The sequence below is a fragment of the Squalius cephalus genome (assembly GCF_949319135.1).
Source record: "Squalius cephalus genome assembly, chromosome: 14".
NCBI lineage: Eukaryota > Metazoa > Chordata > Actinopteri > Cypriniformes > Leuciscidae > Squalius > Squalius cephalus.
In genome coordinates this window covers 22,670,563-22,689,706 of record NC_137135.1, presented here as the reverse complement: position 1 = coordinate 22,689,706, position 19,144 = coordinate 22,670,563, and positions in this window count along the sequence as shown.

The following is a 19,144-nucleotide window of genomic DNA, read 5'->3' as shown; positions in this document are numbered from 1 at the left end:
TGTAGTAGGGAGGTGGAGGGTATAGAAAACAGTCACACTACTGAATATCCATATTACAAACCACTGGTATCCAAATATTGCATTTGAAGACATGGTGGCTGAACACACTGCACATTCACAGAACATGCAATAAAACATCAGATGGCTTAGTGAAGCAGTGAATTATGGGGTCATGCCACATACCTTTTCATTTATAAAATATAAGAAATGGCACATATTGACATCACCTTGGTAAAAACAACAGCATGACTGTCACCAGTATATTATGGAAGTCCATTTCTGCCTCAGAGGGAAATAAATAAATACATTTCAGATTATATCTTAAAGACAAGTTTATATATCTCAATTGTGACCCCTTTTAAACGCTCTTGGCAGCATTCAGATCAGCATTAAGACACTCAATGAGTTCACAATGTTCTTTAGTTTATATCTCAAAAAAGTAAAAAAAACAAAAAAACGTATTGTTATCTTTACCTCAATTAATTTTGAATTAAGTTTGGAAGTTTTTGGCTAGGTTTTACTGAACACAATGGTTTTGTTTTGTTTTTTCTGGGATTATAGTCATTTCACCAGTCACTGGTTGTGCACAAGCACTTAAAGTCAGCATGAAATGGAAATTCACCCTATCTATTCCCTAAAGGCATCTTAGTGAGTTGATTGTGAAAGATTCATCCAGATGTTTAATTTCTGCAAAAAATGACGATGTCATTTCATTTTTATTCAAAATGCAAACCCACCTCTTTCCTACAATCGACCTCAAGCTCACATTTGTATTTTTCTTCATCCAGTCAACAACCGGTGGATTGAACCAAGTCCCCACACTTTTTCGTTTCACCCGAATGTACGTTAAAATTCAGAAGAAAAGATCTGTTGCTTTTTTCAGTGTTTCTAGTTTTGTGTCACTCACAGCACCAAACAAAACTGCAATCTGTTTAAGCGCCTTTGTTTACAAGAACAACCTGTTTGTTCACAATTGAAGATGGAGGAAATGTTTGAAACATACTTGAAAACAGCCATTATTTTTGTAATTATTTCATGCATCTAGTAGTATAAAAATCACAAGCTAGCTTTCAGACACAAATCCCAAGCAATCGGCATCCCATCAATAGGATTCTTATTCAGCATCCCACGAGAGACATTGTTCTTGCCCGTCCTTTTAAACGCTCTTGGCAGCATTCAGATCAGCATTAAGGCACTCAATGAGCCTTGCCACGGCATTTCTCTTACAAACTTTCCGTAGCTTAACTTACGACTGGTCCACAGAGAATGACCAGCTCGTGTTATGATGAAGGCAGTTAATCACAGCAGGGCATTAAAAGATTTATTTTGACAACTATAAACACACCACAATCTCTGGCAAAGGCAATCACATGATGTTCTCTACAAACACAAGAAAGACAGAGGGAATTAATATTATTCCCAGCAATTTTGTTTCAAAATCTGAACCTCTAGACCTCTTAACTGAAGCTTTTTCTTTTGAAACTCACCAGACTAAAGCCACAGACTAATTGTTGCCGTCCCTTTGTGCAATAAAAGAACGCTACAGTGTGTCTTTTCACAGTTTTTGAGTACACGAAAATTGGTTTACTTGAAAGGTCTATTTAAAAGTTGCAGCAGGGAGAAAATTGCACGCATTTATTTCCCCCACCATACATAATCGGGAGCCCCGAATGTGAAACATGTTCCCTGCCCTTAAAGTAAAGGGTCATGCTATTCATATTCATGTTTGACTCCTCCACGCAGCGGCCGCCGGCCACATCTCGCAGTCCAAACATTGATGACCTCTGATTGAGCTGCCATTTTCATGTCTGTGTGCTGACAGACTGCGCTTATTGTGTGTGTCTACACAATAGAGACCTTTCCCTCCTGAATGAGATCACTTGGCCTTGTTTGTGACAAGGGTATTGATTCAAACCTTGAATCAAAAAGGTGCAGTATCGCCTCTCTGTCTCTACGACATGTGGTGGAGTGGAGGGGCAGGGAGAGATTGAATGGGACTCTCCAGACCTGAACATTAAAGAGGGAGGTCAGATCTCCAACGGGGTCTGCGTAAATCTTTTAAGGGTTTTCATTCCGAATTTTTTTAGGTCAACTGAAAGAAACCTGCGTGTGTTGAGACAATGGCTGATAAAAGAGCAAAAATTGTTTGGCATGACTGGGACTGGCTGAGAATAACTAGAGCAATTCTAGCTATATACGACTTGAATGAAAGCTATAGAAGACTGTTAAACTGTCCTCCAGGGTACATGTGGAGTTTCAGCGCTAGTGGAAAGTGTTAATTGGCGTTCTGCCTGCTGTTTCTTCTCTTCAAAATAGCTTGTTGATTCACAAAGCCCAAAAATCTCCTGTTGCGGAGTTCATTGCGTGCCTGTGCCCCAATTCTTGCATTCTAACATGATGGAAAAGCATTTAATATTATCTTTGATTTATTGTGTGAGCATCGTGAGTTTACCTCACCTTCCTTAAAATAGGCTAAATAAGAAGCTTTTATTGATCGTTGACAGCACGGACCCACAACCCCTTTTGCAGAGTTAAAACTAGGTTTTGGAGGACATCAAAATCAAAAAGGAGGAGGGTTTTATCTAGGACTTCAAAACAATCAATGGTAGAAAACATACTGACTGCATCCGAAATCGTATAGTCACTTGAGTAGGTACTTTTTTGAATTACTTAATTTGAATAAGTAATTACTTCACGACCGCTAGAAAGTACTTTCTATTTATAAATGTGTGCAGTATGAATGTAATCTGGACATACTATATTCACCATGTTGTCATTATCATGTGATCTACCAGCGTCAGTTACGTTGCTTCACTGCCATTCACACTTCAGAATCTTGCCGGAAGAAGTAGGTCATGCGGGTACTTTTTGCCTACTCTTTCATGAGTACTGTGAATTCGGACATACTACTTTTGTCACATACTGTTCGCCTACTATATAGTAGGGAAGTATGCGATTTCAGATGCAGCCAATGTGTCACAAGCATAAAATAAAGAATACTTCACTATCCAGAGGAATTTAGTCCTTTGAGCTGAGCAAAACACTTCTGTGTGACTTTGAGAAACAGAAAGAGGTTGTGTGCACTCATAACTGTCTGCTTATAGTTGGAAAAAAAAGAAGACTGAAAAGAATATGAGTGGGAATAAAGCAAAGGTAAAACATTACTCTATTGATTCATTTTCAGAATTCAATTAGACTAACTTCACTAGGTCCGTTCATTAGTCTGGACATTTCTTTGTTTGCTACAACCTGTAACCTTCACATAACTGGCATATTTTCTTAGCATTTTATCTGACATGAGGTGCATCGTTCCTGAAAAAATATTATACTATTCAAAAATGATGAAAGGAGAAATCTCTTAATTACATACTTCATTGAGTGTCATCGCTGTTAATAATAAGCTGGATATTCTGTTGATGAGCCCTAAAATGACCTTGACTGCCACTCTGCCGGTGTGTTCAAATTAATTTAATTCCTTTTCTTTAGCAGTTCAGTGTGTTTTCTTAGAGGTACGTTATGCATATGCTTTAGTAGGTTTTATTATTATTATTATTATTTTACGCCTATATGAGGTGACCTTGCTGCACTTTACATTTGCTTTTAAACTGCACACTAAACCCGAATGAACAGAGTGGAGGGTGAAAGTGTTTTACAATTATGTTGTTTTTAAAGGTCACCGAAGAAGTAGTGAAAGTTTGCCGCTCCATGTCACCTCTCTTAGCTTCATGGACAAAGTAATACAGAAGACTGTTGCTTCCTCAGAAATTGAATCATCTGTTCCAAACATATTGCATACATTTCTGCTATTCTGTTACCACCGATGGCATGGAAAACTCATGGTTTAATTTGCATGTACAAATGCAAAGCCATTCACAAGCCCTCTTTTAAATCGAACACGTGGCAGTCGTGTTGTATAGAGTGTATTTAAAGTGACCCCTTTTGGTCAAAGAAGGAACTGCACTTGCCCAAATGCTTATAAAACATATCCTTTGTGTTTGCTTTGGAACATGCTGGCATGAGAATTGAACTGGGTCTGTGCTCCTCGACAGCTATCGCAACAGAAGATGCACTTAACTTCAGTTTCAAGGGAACTTGGAAGTCACTAATTGCTCTGCTACTCACCAAGAGCACTGCTGGCTTCACGACATTGGTGTTAGCCTTTCCACTCCTCCACTGCCGGCGGCGGCGTTTCTAGTGGAAACAACTATTTTTATACATTTTTTATAGCCAGGACCATTAACAGAGCCAATCTCTGTGAGGGCCACAGAGGACAAGACTGGCGCCCAGAGAGACAGGGTGTTAGTAGATATCTCCTGAGGCTTCACACCACAGATTGTTCCCAACACCCATTGAAGAATTTAAAACACTGGCTGCTTGCCACTAGGATGACTTATGTCATCTAAAGCCAACATTCAATAATCTAGTATGTTGTGCATACTGAAATCTATTAACGGCAAGTGCGTTGCCACGTTTGCATGCCACAATACACTTTTTTCTCTTAGCAATGAATCATTAAAAGCATTTATCATCTAGACTATGAGTGTGTTATCTATTGAACTTGATGAATGTGTTATCAATTGAACTTGATGAATAGCAGGTATAGTAGAATATATATAATTTGATAGGTGAAGAGAGAGAGAGTGATTAAAACTACAGTGTCAAGGTTTTCTGCCACTATAGAAATTTCCTGAGCCAAGAACTACACACCTGCAGATGAATGAGTTTTGCGAATATGTCCTTTGTTGGAAAGGCAGCTGTGGACATATTCATACAAAGATTACAGAGTATTTCTGAGATCATTTGTCTTTTTATTGCATTGCAGAATGCATCATGTAACCCTTTAAAACTTTGTGCAGTAGGCGTTTTTTTTTTTTAAACGCTGTTGAAACGTGGATCGGACCGAGCACCAAAACACACTTTTAGCCAATCAGCAATAAGGGGCGTATACACTCATGATGGGGGAGGCAGACAAGACAGACATTAGCAGAACGAGAAAGAGAGAGATGGCAGAGAAAATACAAAAAGACCAGGGGGGGCATAACTTTAAAAAGATGGGTTACGATCAGGCAAGACGTATAGGATCTGCGTTAATATCGGAGAAGCTTTCCAACGCTGGAGAGACATTAAGGAGTGGGAAGGCCTGAAAACGGATGCCAAAGTTGCTTTATTTCTTCTCGATACATGAGTAACGTTGGTTTTGCTGTGTTTCACAGAACTAAGATATGCTGTCTTTTGCTTAAATATACTGTACGTGTGTCATCTTTGCTTGTTTGTTCACTTGCATCATTATATATCATAGGTTCCCCTTTTAGCGATCACTATAATCCCTTAATCTCGTCACATTTGTAATATACTTGGACTATCGTGTTATGTCAGAAGCTGCTCATGAAAACAGGTGTTTGTTTTTTGGGATGAAAGGGATGACTTTGCCATCGAAGGAGTAGAGGAGCTAAATAACAACTAGGCACAGCAGATTCCGCCAATCGTTGCCTTTTTTTGCATAGCGTGTACGTGTCGTGAATGTGGGGGCAGTGGGATCAAGATGAGTATAGGTGTGTTTGTTTTGGTGATTTCAAATATCAACAGCGTTTACCAGAAATCGCTTTCTGCACCTTTAAGAAGGCCTTCAGACGGTGACCTTGCGTGTGTCTTATTTTGCACAATCTCTGCTGTTGAGAATGCTATGCAATGGTTTCAGAGAATCAGAGAAAGGGGTGCTAATGTGTGGCAGAACATTCTAGAGTGCAAGTCCCTTGAGCACCACGGTGTCTAAAGAAGCTGGTCTCTTGTTACTTATCCCCCAAAGCCCCCGTCTCATCAAATACTGATGGAGTCAAAAGTCCCTTGGCACAGGCAGATGGTGGTTATTAAAGCGATCATTACAGGTCTGTCTGACTAAAACATGGTATCTTGCTTACTATAGACTGTTCAATCTTCATTTTAAATCTGCTTTTGGGTGGATTCTGAGAAGAGTGACTGGCAAATGACATAAACCAGGCTCCAACCCCACACAGCCTGGGGTTTTATTTATTTATTTTCATTACTTTCTATTCATCAGAGAATCCTGAAAAAGTTTCTTAAGCACCAAATCAGCATGAAGGTTTTCCAAAGGATCGTGACACTGAAGACAAGAGAAATGGCTACTAAAGAAAATCAACTTTTTATAATTACATTTTAAAATGTATTAAGATAGAAAGCATTTATTTTAAATTGTAAAAATATTTGGCAATATTTATGTTTTGTATAGAGACTGGAGACCCCAAAATTTTAAACAGCTATTCAAAAGTTACTTTGTTTTTTTAAGACGATATGTAAAAAGATACACAGATATCTAATATAATAACATAAAAACAACATTTCATCAGAGAGTGTCTACTATAAATTAGTTGATGGTTACTCTAAAGACACATTGATTTCCCTGTGCCAATTTAAGATTATCTGGAATGTGAGATAAGTCAGATAATGTATAAATATCATATGCATGAAGAAAGCAAACAGGGGAATTCAATCTTTAAACTTTTAAGGTTAACTTAATGATCTACTCTGTATATCTGCCATGCATAACTCCTTATACTGTACATGTACAGGCCTATACCCATAATTATGATATTAAATAATTAAATCGTGTTCATAATGTGTCCTAAATTAACAGCAGGAGAATGATTAAAATTATGGCCATGTCACAGGTTGCTACAGTATGTTGAATGTGATGCCCTGCACTTGATTGACAACTGACATTTAGCTGTGAAGGAACAGTCTGGGAGAAAACCATGAGAGTTTTCATGCAGAGCGGAACAAAGCAGGGTGTTTTTTTTTCTTTTCTTTTCTTTCTTTTTTTTTTTTGTTTTTGGTGGCCATCTGAGAGTGCATTCAGAGTTGAGCCCTGGCCCTTTGTACTAATTAACCTGTCTAATGGGTTCAGCAAGTTCTCACTTCCACACTCGATGGAGTCCGTTCAGAGTTCTGTTATTTTAATAACACGCCAGGAGAGAGATATGGAGAACAGAATGCCAAAAGGTGGAAGGTCTCACTGGGTGTTTTAATATAACTCAGAAGACCCACAGCTCTGTGTTCCTCTCCACTCTTTTCCCACATCTCTCACTTCACCAACACCAAGAGCTGTTTGCGTGCTGTGCCTCTTAATGTTAAATACATTACCCATTAGCTCTGCATTCACAACAACAGCTCTAGTGAGATTCAAGACATTCCGACTGGTTATTTGTCACAGCAAAGAGTCAAACATGGATTTTATGAGTTGACTGTGTATGGTTTGGGCTGTGTGAGGAACCAACATTTAACAGCAGTATTCCCAACTTAATAAGATTTAAGAGGACCTATTATGCTTTTTTTTCTTTTCATTTTCTACATTCTTGAGTGAGTAATGTTGCTGTTTGAGCATGAAAAAGGTCTGCAAAGTCACAAAGCACAAAGTTACTCAGGGAGTTATTCTCTATATCAGTAAGCACTGTTTCTGAGCTCCCTGCAACACCTCAATTGTAGTCTTGAGCGTTTTTTTACGGGAACATACACATCAAAATATTCCTCATAAAATAATTCTCTCCCAAGTCATATGCATATCCTGACTGAGTTGCGTTAGTAGTAGTGTGTTGAAACTCGCGGTTATGACATTTCTGAAACACGCTCAAAGCGGTTAGTACACACTGATCCAGCCGACCAATCAGAGTACATGCTTTTCGGAAGGAGGGGCTTCATAGAGACAGGAACTAAACAGAGCGTCACTGACTTACTGGGAAGAGAGGTGATGCAACAATGTAAAATATGTGAAGAATGTGTTTTTGAATAGGCACACATTCATAAGATTATACTTACTCACCCTTATGTTGTTCCAAACCCTTATGCTAGAACATTCTGACCATTAAAATGATTAAAATGCGATGAAATGTGACTTTTCATAAACAAAACATTCAGTTGAGCCTGATCTTTTCAATTAATTGATTTATCCAGTTCACCAAACCAATTTGAATGATCACTGACTCAGTGTTCCATGATAGCTATTGTTTGTTTTACGAAATCTTGAAATATAGCGCATGTATCTTATAGACCATCATTTTTTAAGCTTTAGTATTCATAAATAAGTTTCATTTTTGAGTAAACGATTCATGGAAAGGTACATTTAAGGTACATGGAAAGGTACATTCAATTGAAATGGCAAGCAAAAGAAAGTCAAAGTGGAGCATGCCAAAAATGTTGTTTCACGTGTATATTAAAGCAACACTAAGAAACATTTTTTACCTTAAAATAATGTTTCCAAAATCGTATCAGTGGTTCATCAAGTTGTAACAGGGTGAAAGGCACTTCTGGATTCACTTTGCAGCCCTATATCTGCTAAACCACACTATGCAAGTTTGCCAAACCGGGTTGCGTTTCTGTAGTTCGAATGAGACATAAGAAAACTACAAATTTGACTTTTTTTGCGTTACAACAGTCATTATTTAGTTTTTCTTCGTTTCTGATGTCGCAATACATCATACTTTCATGAAATCATGCAACATACACTACCTTGTCTGTGGACATCGTTCATTCCAAAGCTGGCGCTAGATAAACAGCGAGCGTGTGTGCGACGGTAGGCTGTGGGCGGCGAAATTATTTACGACAGCGGTAATGGACAATTCCGCTTCCAACCTGTAGGGCGACCGAAGAGGAAAAGTTCCTAGTGTTGCTTTAATGGTGTATTTCAAAGGTAATAAGTGAGGTCTGTCCAAGCCAGATATTCTGGAAAACAGCTGTTCAGACAAACACATATACTGTGCACATACCCTGAATGCAAACATTATACAATCATGCTATTGAGTTATCAGTTTATTTTCTGTGTGTGTGTGTGTGTGTGTGTGTGTGTGTGTGTGTGTGTGTGTGTGTGTGTGTGTGTGTGTGTGTGTGTGTGTGTGTGTGTGTGTGTGTGTGTGTGTGTGATGGAGACACAGAGAAGGAAAGAGCAAGAGAGACAGAAAAGATGAGACCTCTAAGTACCAGCTGAACCGCCCACGGCTACCTGTGCCTCAGCTGTTTTCATCTCTTCTCTTTGATTTTCTGTGTCTGTACATCCGAGTCCTCAGAAGACAAACACAAACACAGCATTCCCACATGACACCCTTCAGACAGACTCTCCATAAAAATATCCAAATATCAGAACATGTCCAAGAACAGTTGCTCTTTTAGGAACACCTAGACCCACTCACATCTACTGCATACAAATTCTCTTTTTCCACTGTGCAGTATTATAACTCCAGCTCACCTAAACACAATGACACACAGTCCCATTTCACCAGCATGTTGGCTTTATATAGCCATGATGCTCAGCACTGAGAGAAAGTGGGCTGTGATTAGGGTGGCGAGATGTCAGGAAAAGAAGTTATTGCATGACCTTTGACCTCCCACGCATATCCTTCGGCTGCGGTTCCTGTTTTCGAAACAGGTGACCATTGCACTGCAATAAATCATTTTATTCATTCTTCGAAAAAGTGCATTTAGTTGAGAAGCAAAACTGTGTACGATATTAAGATTTCCTACCCATTGTACTGTAGCTTTTTCTTGGTCTTAGCACAAATTTAATACAATTTAGTGAGGTTTATGCTTAAAACAAGAAAAAAATAAACTGTTTGCCAATGGGGGAAGAAAAATAAATTGAATTCAAGATATTCTGTGTAAACAAGCTGCAGATATTCAATAGCAATGGGGGAAGAAAAATAAAATGAATTCAAGATATTCTGTGTAAACAAGCTGCGGATATTCAATAGCAATCTGTGTGTGTTACTTTAAGAGGGAAAACATACATCTGTGTTGTGTAATTTTCTTTTTTTATATATATATATGATTTAATTTTATAATAATTTATGATCATTAGTCATTTATGTACTGTAGTTGTCATATACATAGTTTTTCATTTCTTATTATTTCCTTTCTATTGTGATTGTGAGGTTTTAAAGCTACAATATGTAATTTTTTCACCGCCAGTGGTCGCATTAACAAAACAATAACAAAGACGAAGCTTGATGACGCTATGAAGGAGAGTGGAACGATGGGAGATGTCGTTTTCACCATCCAGAGATGTATAGAATTCACGAATCATATAAATTATATATCAGCTAATAAATTAGTTTTTGTATTACCTGTAGGCCTACGTTTTATCACACTATGTTATGTCATCATAATGAATTAGCTGCCAGGAACGTGAAATGTAATGCTATATTAGCCTGTTACTAATATGTGACTATTTGTCAAATGATTTGGTGGGTTAATGCTGTGCAGTTTTACATGTTTAAAACAATCGTACTAAAAGTAGCCTACATTTGAACAAACCCACATTTGCAAGTAATGGCTAAATATTTTTGTGCAACACATACTTAATTTCACTGCCATAGACTTGGTCACCAGACTTGATAAAAAGCGTTACTGAAGTACAAACAAAGTGCAATATATAATACAATAAATACAATAAATAATATATATTTGCTTACCTGTCTATTAAAACACATGCGAGAGCGGAGTCTCTGTGGACAGATCAAGTCAGTTTGTCGCGAAGCTCTCTCCATCTCAAAAAACACCACGCCGATATTGATCCTTGTTTTATTTCTCAGTTTTTCCCAAAGCCTGCGTGCTTAAGTTGATCTTTATGTTTTTGGGATTTTCTGTACTTGCCAATCTATAATCGGTGTGTGAGCTATTGTATCATAGATATGCATACATAGATTCCTCATCAATATATCACACTGTGAAAGTGGTTTTTGAATATTTAATTGCAAAAATCTTACATATTGTACCTTTAAGGGCTATTTGTCTTTATGAGTTAAAGATAAGAGAATATCTCCATTTCATGGTTTTTTAAGTCACAGGACGATATTGTGAAGCAGTAATTTTCCATTGTTTTTGCTAATAACACTTGTTGGATTTGTACTGGTCAGAGGAAGTCTGAGCATTGAGCATTGAGCATTGAAACATCCAGACGAAGTCTGAGCATTGAACATACGCAACTAAGATTATTCAATAAACTCTTTTCTTTTTATTATCATCATTTTATCTCCTGCTTCTGCTCTTCCCTGGCTTTCTCAGTCAAACTCTCAGGCTGATAGAAGAATTTTATCTTCTGACAGTGATTCGGCATCTGGGGTCAGAGCTAATAGATCTGATATTTCTGACGTGGAGATCCATCCAATCTAACATTCTGCCGTTGATGACAGGGTATTGGCATGATCTAACAAAGTCTCCATATTGCTTGAATTGCTGGAATACTTGATTCTGGTCAGTCACGGCACTCAGCGGCAAGATATTTCCCAAAATTTACTGTCATCATGGCAACTCTGTTTTTTTTTTTTTTATTATTAATGGAAGCTTTAGGATAATATACAGGTTAGATTATAAAATAACACAACACAAAAATACAAACTTACAGGACAGAAACACAGATTTTTTTCCCCCAGTGTTATTCTCACATATGTCCTGTCGCATTTTTAAGTGAGAATTGTAAATGTTCACTAAAGCACTTCTAAGAAAGACCAAAGCTTGTGTTTTTGTGCATGTGTATGCATGTGTAAATTAGTTTACCCCCCTCATGACATCTTGCTTTATCGCCGCTGGTCCTTATGTTCCCCTGCGTGTGCCGTGTTTGTGCAGACTGACTGAGAGTATAGATTTAACCTTGCTCACCTCGCTTTAACATTTCCACTCCTGTGTTGGTAACCCAGGGCCATTATTTCCATGCCGCACAGGCGAGCTCTGACTCCATCTGTGTGGTTCAATAGCCACGGGCCCTTGCTATTGAGTCTGTGGACTAGACCTCAGAATCAAATCAATACCAGCACTGTAAACATCAGACACTCTACAGCCACTTAAAGCAGAAAGAGAAAACAGCCCTAAAACAAATACAGCTGAACTGCAAATGCCATTTGCAGAATCAAAATACAGCTTATAAGATGTGAAACACACAAAAAACGTAAACATTCTGTTAAGGTGTTATACTGATGACATTTATTTATTTGATTAAAATATGATCAATTCTAAATTGTCTGATTGTTAAAGAGTTCATTGATCCTTCAACAGACATGACTGTGATCGACTAAAATGTTCAGCTCTGCAACCCTTTAATGCGTATAGATTTAAATATAAATGCTATAATCAACACTTTTCACGATTAGTTAACCTTGGTAGCTGTATTGGTAAAAACCTGTTAAACGTTTTCAAAAGAGTTTTACAAGGAGACAAGCCCAAATCAGAGGGCTAAAAGAAAATAGCTTTTGATTTTAAATAATTCTATTATCTTCCTTACAGATTTGCTTCTACTAAGAAACATTATCAATGGCAACAGTTTTGTTGTTATTTATATATTGCCATTCAGTTTGATGCTAGCTCAGAAATCGCACACTGTAGCTTTAAATAAAACAGAGCAACAAGGTTCTAAAAATTTTTCTTACATCAGTTTATGCTGTTTGATATAGAATGTTTTAACTGCTCATGCCAACTTTCTATCAAGACACTTTAAGGACCTTAGGACAAGTGTGGTTACTAAACAAGTAGATCTTTGGGACTCTCCATCGAACAGAAATCAGTTTGGAGAGTTTGGCTCATTCCAAAGACTCAGACTGGGAGTCCTCGGCAGCCAACTCTCCCTCTACAATCAGCCTGTATCCTGCAGCTAATAAACCTGCTCATTAACGGGCTCCTGAAAACTTAATTAAAGTTGGAGAGAAGGAGGCACCGCCGCCCCAAAGAGGAATAATCCACTCTGTGGTGTAATTCAGCCTTTGTGTACATCAGGGAGAGGAGCCTGGGGCCTGAATGTCAAAATCCTTGTTAGATTAATGAATACTTATGCATACCTTATAACATGACCTCTCTGCTCTTTTATAATTTACTTTGTTAAGGTAATTAGAATTGTTGGGGAGACTTTAAAGACATGGGTTAGGACCATCATAACTGAGCAAAGTACTATGAACAAGATGCTCATAATTGTGTCCATAATTGTATTAAGGATTTTTTCCTACCCATGAAATCCCACATTTCTGCAACACTTTATGCTTATTATTTGAGTTACACTTCAAATAAATTATTTGAATCATTGTTTAATCAAAGCTTTTTTTAATTGTATTACTGAGTGACTTTGCCAGTACTGCACAGTTATGTGCATTAAAAGCACACATTGATCTTCAGATTCTTATTATTGACAATCATGTTGGCTTGGAAACACAGGATAAAATAGATGGCAGGTGGTACTTTTTGTGTTTGAATGTCTGAGAAGGAAAGTAATATTTCGCTTCAAATAGAACCAAGCTGCAAGGTTTATTTACTGCCAGTGGGGAGAGGGTTATAGCTTTTATATTTTTGTTATTAAAGCAGTGGCTAATGTCGCATCCACAGACAAGAACAGAGGAGAGCTGGCTTTGCAGCAAGTCTGCCCATGGCCACCTCCATCTGAGTAATGTTTACAGAACTATCTCTCTCTCTTCTATCTCACACATACACACTCTCATTCAGTTTTTTCTTTCCTTTTTATTTCCTCTGCTGGCTTGGGAAGAGTGTAGCTTTGACACACACTAATAGACTTCAGCTAAATGTGTAATTAATGACTGCCCAAGAGCCAGGACGACAGGTCAGAAGAGTCCGTAAAAAAAGCGAAGCTGCGACGATATCTGAGATACAGGCAGCTTAAAGAGAAGCACAGTGTGCATTTTAAGTCCACAAATATTCGCACACTTTGTATTTTACACCTTTACAATATCACAATAATAGCGAGACTGAGGTTAGTTGTCACACTTTATCCTATATGAATTTGCATTACCGTTTTTATAGAAATTAGTACTTTTATTCAGCAAGGATGCATTCTATTGATCAAAAGTGGGAGTCAAGACATTTATAGTTTTACAGAAGATTTCTATTTCAAATAAATTCCAGTAATTGCTATTTCTATTCATCAAAGAATCTTGAAAAATTGTATCCACAAAAATATTAAGCAGCACAGCTGTTTTCAACATTGATAATAATAATAATGTTTATTGAGCAGCAAATCAATTATGATTTCGGAAGGATCATGTGACACTGAAAACTGAGACACAGAGTATTGGCTGCTGACAATTCAGCTTTACATAACAGGAATAAATGACATTGTAATAATATTTTACTGTATTTTTACTTGGTGAGCATAAGAGACAAAAACACTTTTGAGCGGTAGTCTATAATGTTACTATAGGTTCAAAATTTAGTTTAAATCCACTCTTTTAAAAATAGGGACATTTATTTTCCTTTAAATGACATTTATTAAACACATATTGACCTTTTGATACTTGTAGTCCCATTATTTTGAATTATATTATAATGAAACCGTTTTTATATTTATTTTTGGCGAACAAAAATCTAAAACGTGTGACGGCTTGCCCCAAAATGACATTTACAAAACTCTTGAAAGCAGTTTCTACCTTATAACCATTTTCTTTTCAGGCTTTATAAAATGAAACAATGTACAAAACATGTTTCTTCAAGCACCAGTTTCTCTGGAATAATGATAATATGTCGCAAGCCCATAATTTTAACCCAGTCAAGCACATCAACACTGCAAAAACCTCATCCTCTCCTATTTAAACAGCCTTAAGAGACTCATCTATCAAGGCCCAGCAATTAACAGCACAGCAGCTCATCAGAATCAGATGCAATTGCTCCAGTCCGATGGAAACAAAATTTTCTCTTTCTTTCTGCCTTTTTTTCAATCATTAATTGAAGCGGTGACAGTCAGGGCAATACCTGATTAGGCAACTCTATTCAATGGCCTGGCCTGTATGGCAGATCCATCTTGTAATAAAGCAGGAGATGGATTATGGCTTTTCTGCCGAGCAGGCAAACACGAGTCCCACTGCCATTCATTGCTTCTTATTGCAGAACAGAAATCCATTAGCAAGGCTGTAGCCAACTCTTCTGCTAATCTCATATCTGTCTCATCCAGCACACAGGGAATACCACAGCTCTTCAGTCCGTTTCTTCTTTTTCCCTTTTCCTTTACTTAAGATTATTTTTTTATTGATCAATGTACCGGTAACCTGTTTTTACAATAACATCTGTCCCTTTTTCTATTCATTAAAAGCAGGGTAAATCATAATCCCAAAAAGTTTTAGAGTTGCAGAATTGTTGTCTGTTGCACCAAATGGAATTGCAAATATGTGACCCTGGACCATAAAACCAGTCATAAGTCGCACGGGTATAACAAAACATTGTATGGGTCAAAATTATCGAATTATTTATTTTATGCCAAAAATCATAAAGTAAGTAAAGATCATGATCCAAGATATTTTGTAAATTTCCTACCTTAAATATATCAAAAATTTATTTTTGTGAGTGGATGAAGCAAAATCAGCAAAATCGCCAATCGCCAAATAATTTTCCCAATATTTTGATTTTTTTGCACCCTCAGATTCCAGATTTTCAAATAGTTGTATCTCGGCCATCCTATCCTAACAAACCATACATCAACGGAAAGCTTATTTATTTAGCTTTCATATGATTTGTAAGTCTCAATTTAAAAAAAAAATTACCCATAAGACTGGTTTTGTGGTCCAGGGTCACATATATTAAAATGCAATCAAACTAAGTTTTTGTTTTCTGGTTGGACAAACAGTTCACGGCATTGGTTGAAATCTTGCTATAATCAGCCCACAACCAACAAATGACTTCCTTACAGTTGGTTTTGCACATTAAACTGGAAAATAAGTATTTTATGTAGTTTTACTTTACTCATCTGCTTCGAATACAGAAAACCCTTCAAGGCTCTCTCACCATTTCTTGCTCCTTCACTTTTTCATATTCATAATCACCTCGCTACACACTAATGCCTCTGTCATTATCTCTGTTCATTATGCCCACTGTATCCCTGTGAAAAGGGAGAGGTCAGTAACATATAGATGGGGGAAAGAGAACGCAGTGCAGACAGAACAGCAAATCAAATGAATTTCTGTAAATGGATTTTAAGATATTCCTGAGACAGAAAATAGATTATTATTATCTTATTTCAGGACAGCTGGAGTAAGATAAATTGCCTAGCCTTATCAACGTTTTCTTTGTGAGCTGAAATTTAAACATATAATCACCGGTGATGGACATTTGTGATTTGCTTGCAGAATGAATGGAGGGTAAAATCAAAACTGGACGGTCAGCTCCGCACAGTAGGCCATGATTTCCAATGAATAAGAACGAGTTGATGTAAATGAATTCACACTGCCCAGAGGAACTCTCGGTGTCCTGGTTTGATCATCTATAATGGAACGGATGAAAGTTTGGTCTGTGCAATTAGAGAGTAAGAGTAGGGAGAGACATGAATGAAGACAGCTGGCAAGATCCAATAAAGGGATGAAAATAGTTTTGATCATAATACCAGACTGCATGTGATGTGATCTGGATACATAAGGCATTTTATTTTAAAACAAATAAGAAACTGGCCATTGTTAATGTATAAAATAAACTGTATGCACCTGCCCCCACATTTTTAATTATTTGTGAAATGTTTTATATTCACAATATATGCCTGATTCAATAGAATAGAATAGAATAGAATAGAATAGAATAGAATAGAATAGAATAGAATAGAATAGAATAGAATAGAATAGAATATCGTACATGTATAGCTTGCTGGATAATCTGTTTCCCTTCTGACAAGATCTAAGTCCATATTCCGAGGTTGAGGAGGATACATGGCACTAGTACAGTACATCATGTTCACAACAGGACGTTCATGTCCTTACGATGGGACAACACCAAGCGCTAAGAGTTAGAGGACAGAAGAGAGATTGGGACATAAAGAAACCCTTGGAATGTGATAAATGTTTGGTGTAGAAGTAAATCGCACAGTTGGCCGGTTTGACCAGACATTCTCCACTGTCACTAAGGTTTATGGTCTCAGCAGAGCAAAGCTATACTCTGATACTGAAAATCCTTTCTTGTCTTTTTTTTTCTTTCTTTTTTTTTTTTTGTGAGGACAAGCAGTTGTACATGGAGTGCCCCCAGGTGCTATGTGACATGACTCGAAATTGACAGCACTTTTCAAATATATATGACTTTTAATAGGTATTGTTACCATTTTTATTTTAGATTGTTTTTTTCTACTTGCTTAATTTAATATGCAAATGTATACATTTGAAAATAAACTATTAGCAATAATAACTATGTATTGTGGCACTGTAAATTTACAATACTGCATTTTAACATAATGTAATATTGTAAATAGTTTAAAAATAACTAACATCTATAAAAATATATTTGAAAAAATATCTCAAGAAAGTAATATTATATGATAATATTAGTACAGATTTTATGCACTGAAGGGTCTAATACTGTAAAATACTAATTATAATGCAGAGGGTGAATAATGCTCTTAAGCTGCTTAACAGGGCAAATTAAATATTAATGCATAACACAAGCTGGTTCCCGAATCCCGTCTATGTACTATGCTTCCCTCTTGTGGCCAATCCTGATACCACCAAACCTACAATTTAACTTGTATTTAATGTGGGAACATGATATGGGTCATGATACAAATACAGGACTAAACTAATGGAAAGCCATTATGACCGTTATTTGAAATATGAGGAACATTTGGACGTGTTTCTAGTCCACTGGCATGTTTTTCAACAGTAGCCAGATTATTCAGCCGCATATCAGGACGGACACTGTGATAAATCCATGGGAAAATGGAAACCAACCGCCATGGGTGGTAATGAGAAAAATTACATTTGAATATATTTGCTAGACTTGGTGACTAGTTGTACAACAATATTTGTCACTAGAGATGAAACGGTTTGAAAATTTCATATCATGATTATAGTGACCAAAATGAATCAAGGTTATCAATATTATCACTGTATTTTTCAAATGGAAACACACGTGAATAATTGGATTATCTAAATTGTTTATATTTTTAGAATGCACATTAGCTTATTTTTCATCAACTTGCTAAAATTTACAACAGTGCATAAAAAATTCAGTCAGATTTTCGCATTGGGTTGAACAAAAGCAGTAGACAGGCTGTTTTAAATGTAAATGTAAATGTAAATCCACTCTTTGACAGTAGGCGGTGCTGCTATTTTCCTACTAATGTCTGTACACAAAGCAGCGCTGCACAAATAAACACTACTTTATTAGGCATTAAATGGAGGGAAGATAAAAAGAAGATGCAAACTCCCTTCAGTAATACATTCATATTAGGTTGTAGAGGTTATAAAAACCCCACTGCCTTCCGTCATGTTTTCTCACAAAAACAAAACCTATGCTGCGGCTATGCGGAACTTTTCTTAAAGGGATAGTTCACCCTAATGTGAAAATTAAGGCTGCGTTTAAGTCCAATTTTTTATGCCCTTCCCTCGCTAACTTCCCTCTGTCTCATTTACTCAGATGTATGTCATTGCTTACGTTGGACGAGTGCCCACTACTAGCGGAACCACTGAAATGTGATTAGATGGAACGCCCTAAAGGCCCATGACATACTCACAGCAAAGTTCTTTTTTGTTCTTCGTTTAGGGGTTAAAGAAGTACGAAATTACGTGAGCAGTTATAAACTGTAAGCGAACAGCTGACGCCCACACTGCTGAGAGCACAGTTTGATGAATATGTTAATATGTGCTGCGCGCTTTCCTCTCAATAACAAAATTAACACACAAAAAAGCATTTTTTAATAAAGCATAAGAAAAGCATTTGATCATATTAACGATATGTTTGCACGAGCTGTACAATTTGACACCCTAGACACATTATGATTATTTATACACGGTATATACGGTAATAGCTTTACCGTATTAAACATGAAAAAACGCATCATTGTCTTGTTTCATCAAAAGTACAACTTCATTATCTACTCTAAAGTATTCTCTCCAGTGTGTTCATGTTTTCACATGCGGAGGCCTGACCTCAACAAACTGAACAGGAGAAATTAAGCGAAAAAGATTTCCACGTTAAAGAAGGTGGAGCCTCAGAGTCAGCGCACACCTACCTATTACGTAATCGCCACGGACCAATGGTAGTACAAAGGTGTTTACTAGCCAAAGCGAACTTTTCCGTAACGTTCGCTTTAGCAAGCTGATTCAAACTCCCAAAAGAACTCCAAACGAAGTTCGTTTAGGCCAGATTTTTTCGAAATGACGTCACATCAGTTCGTTCTTCG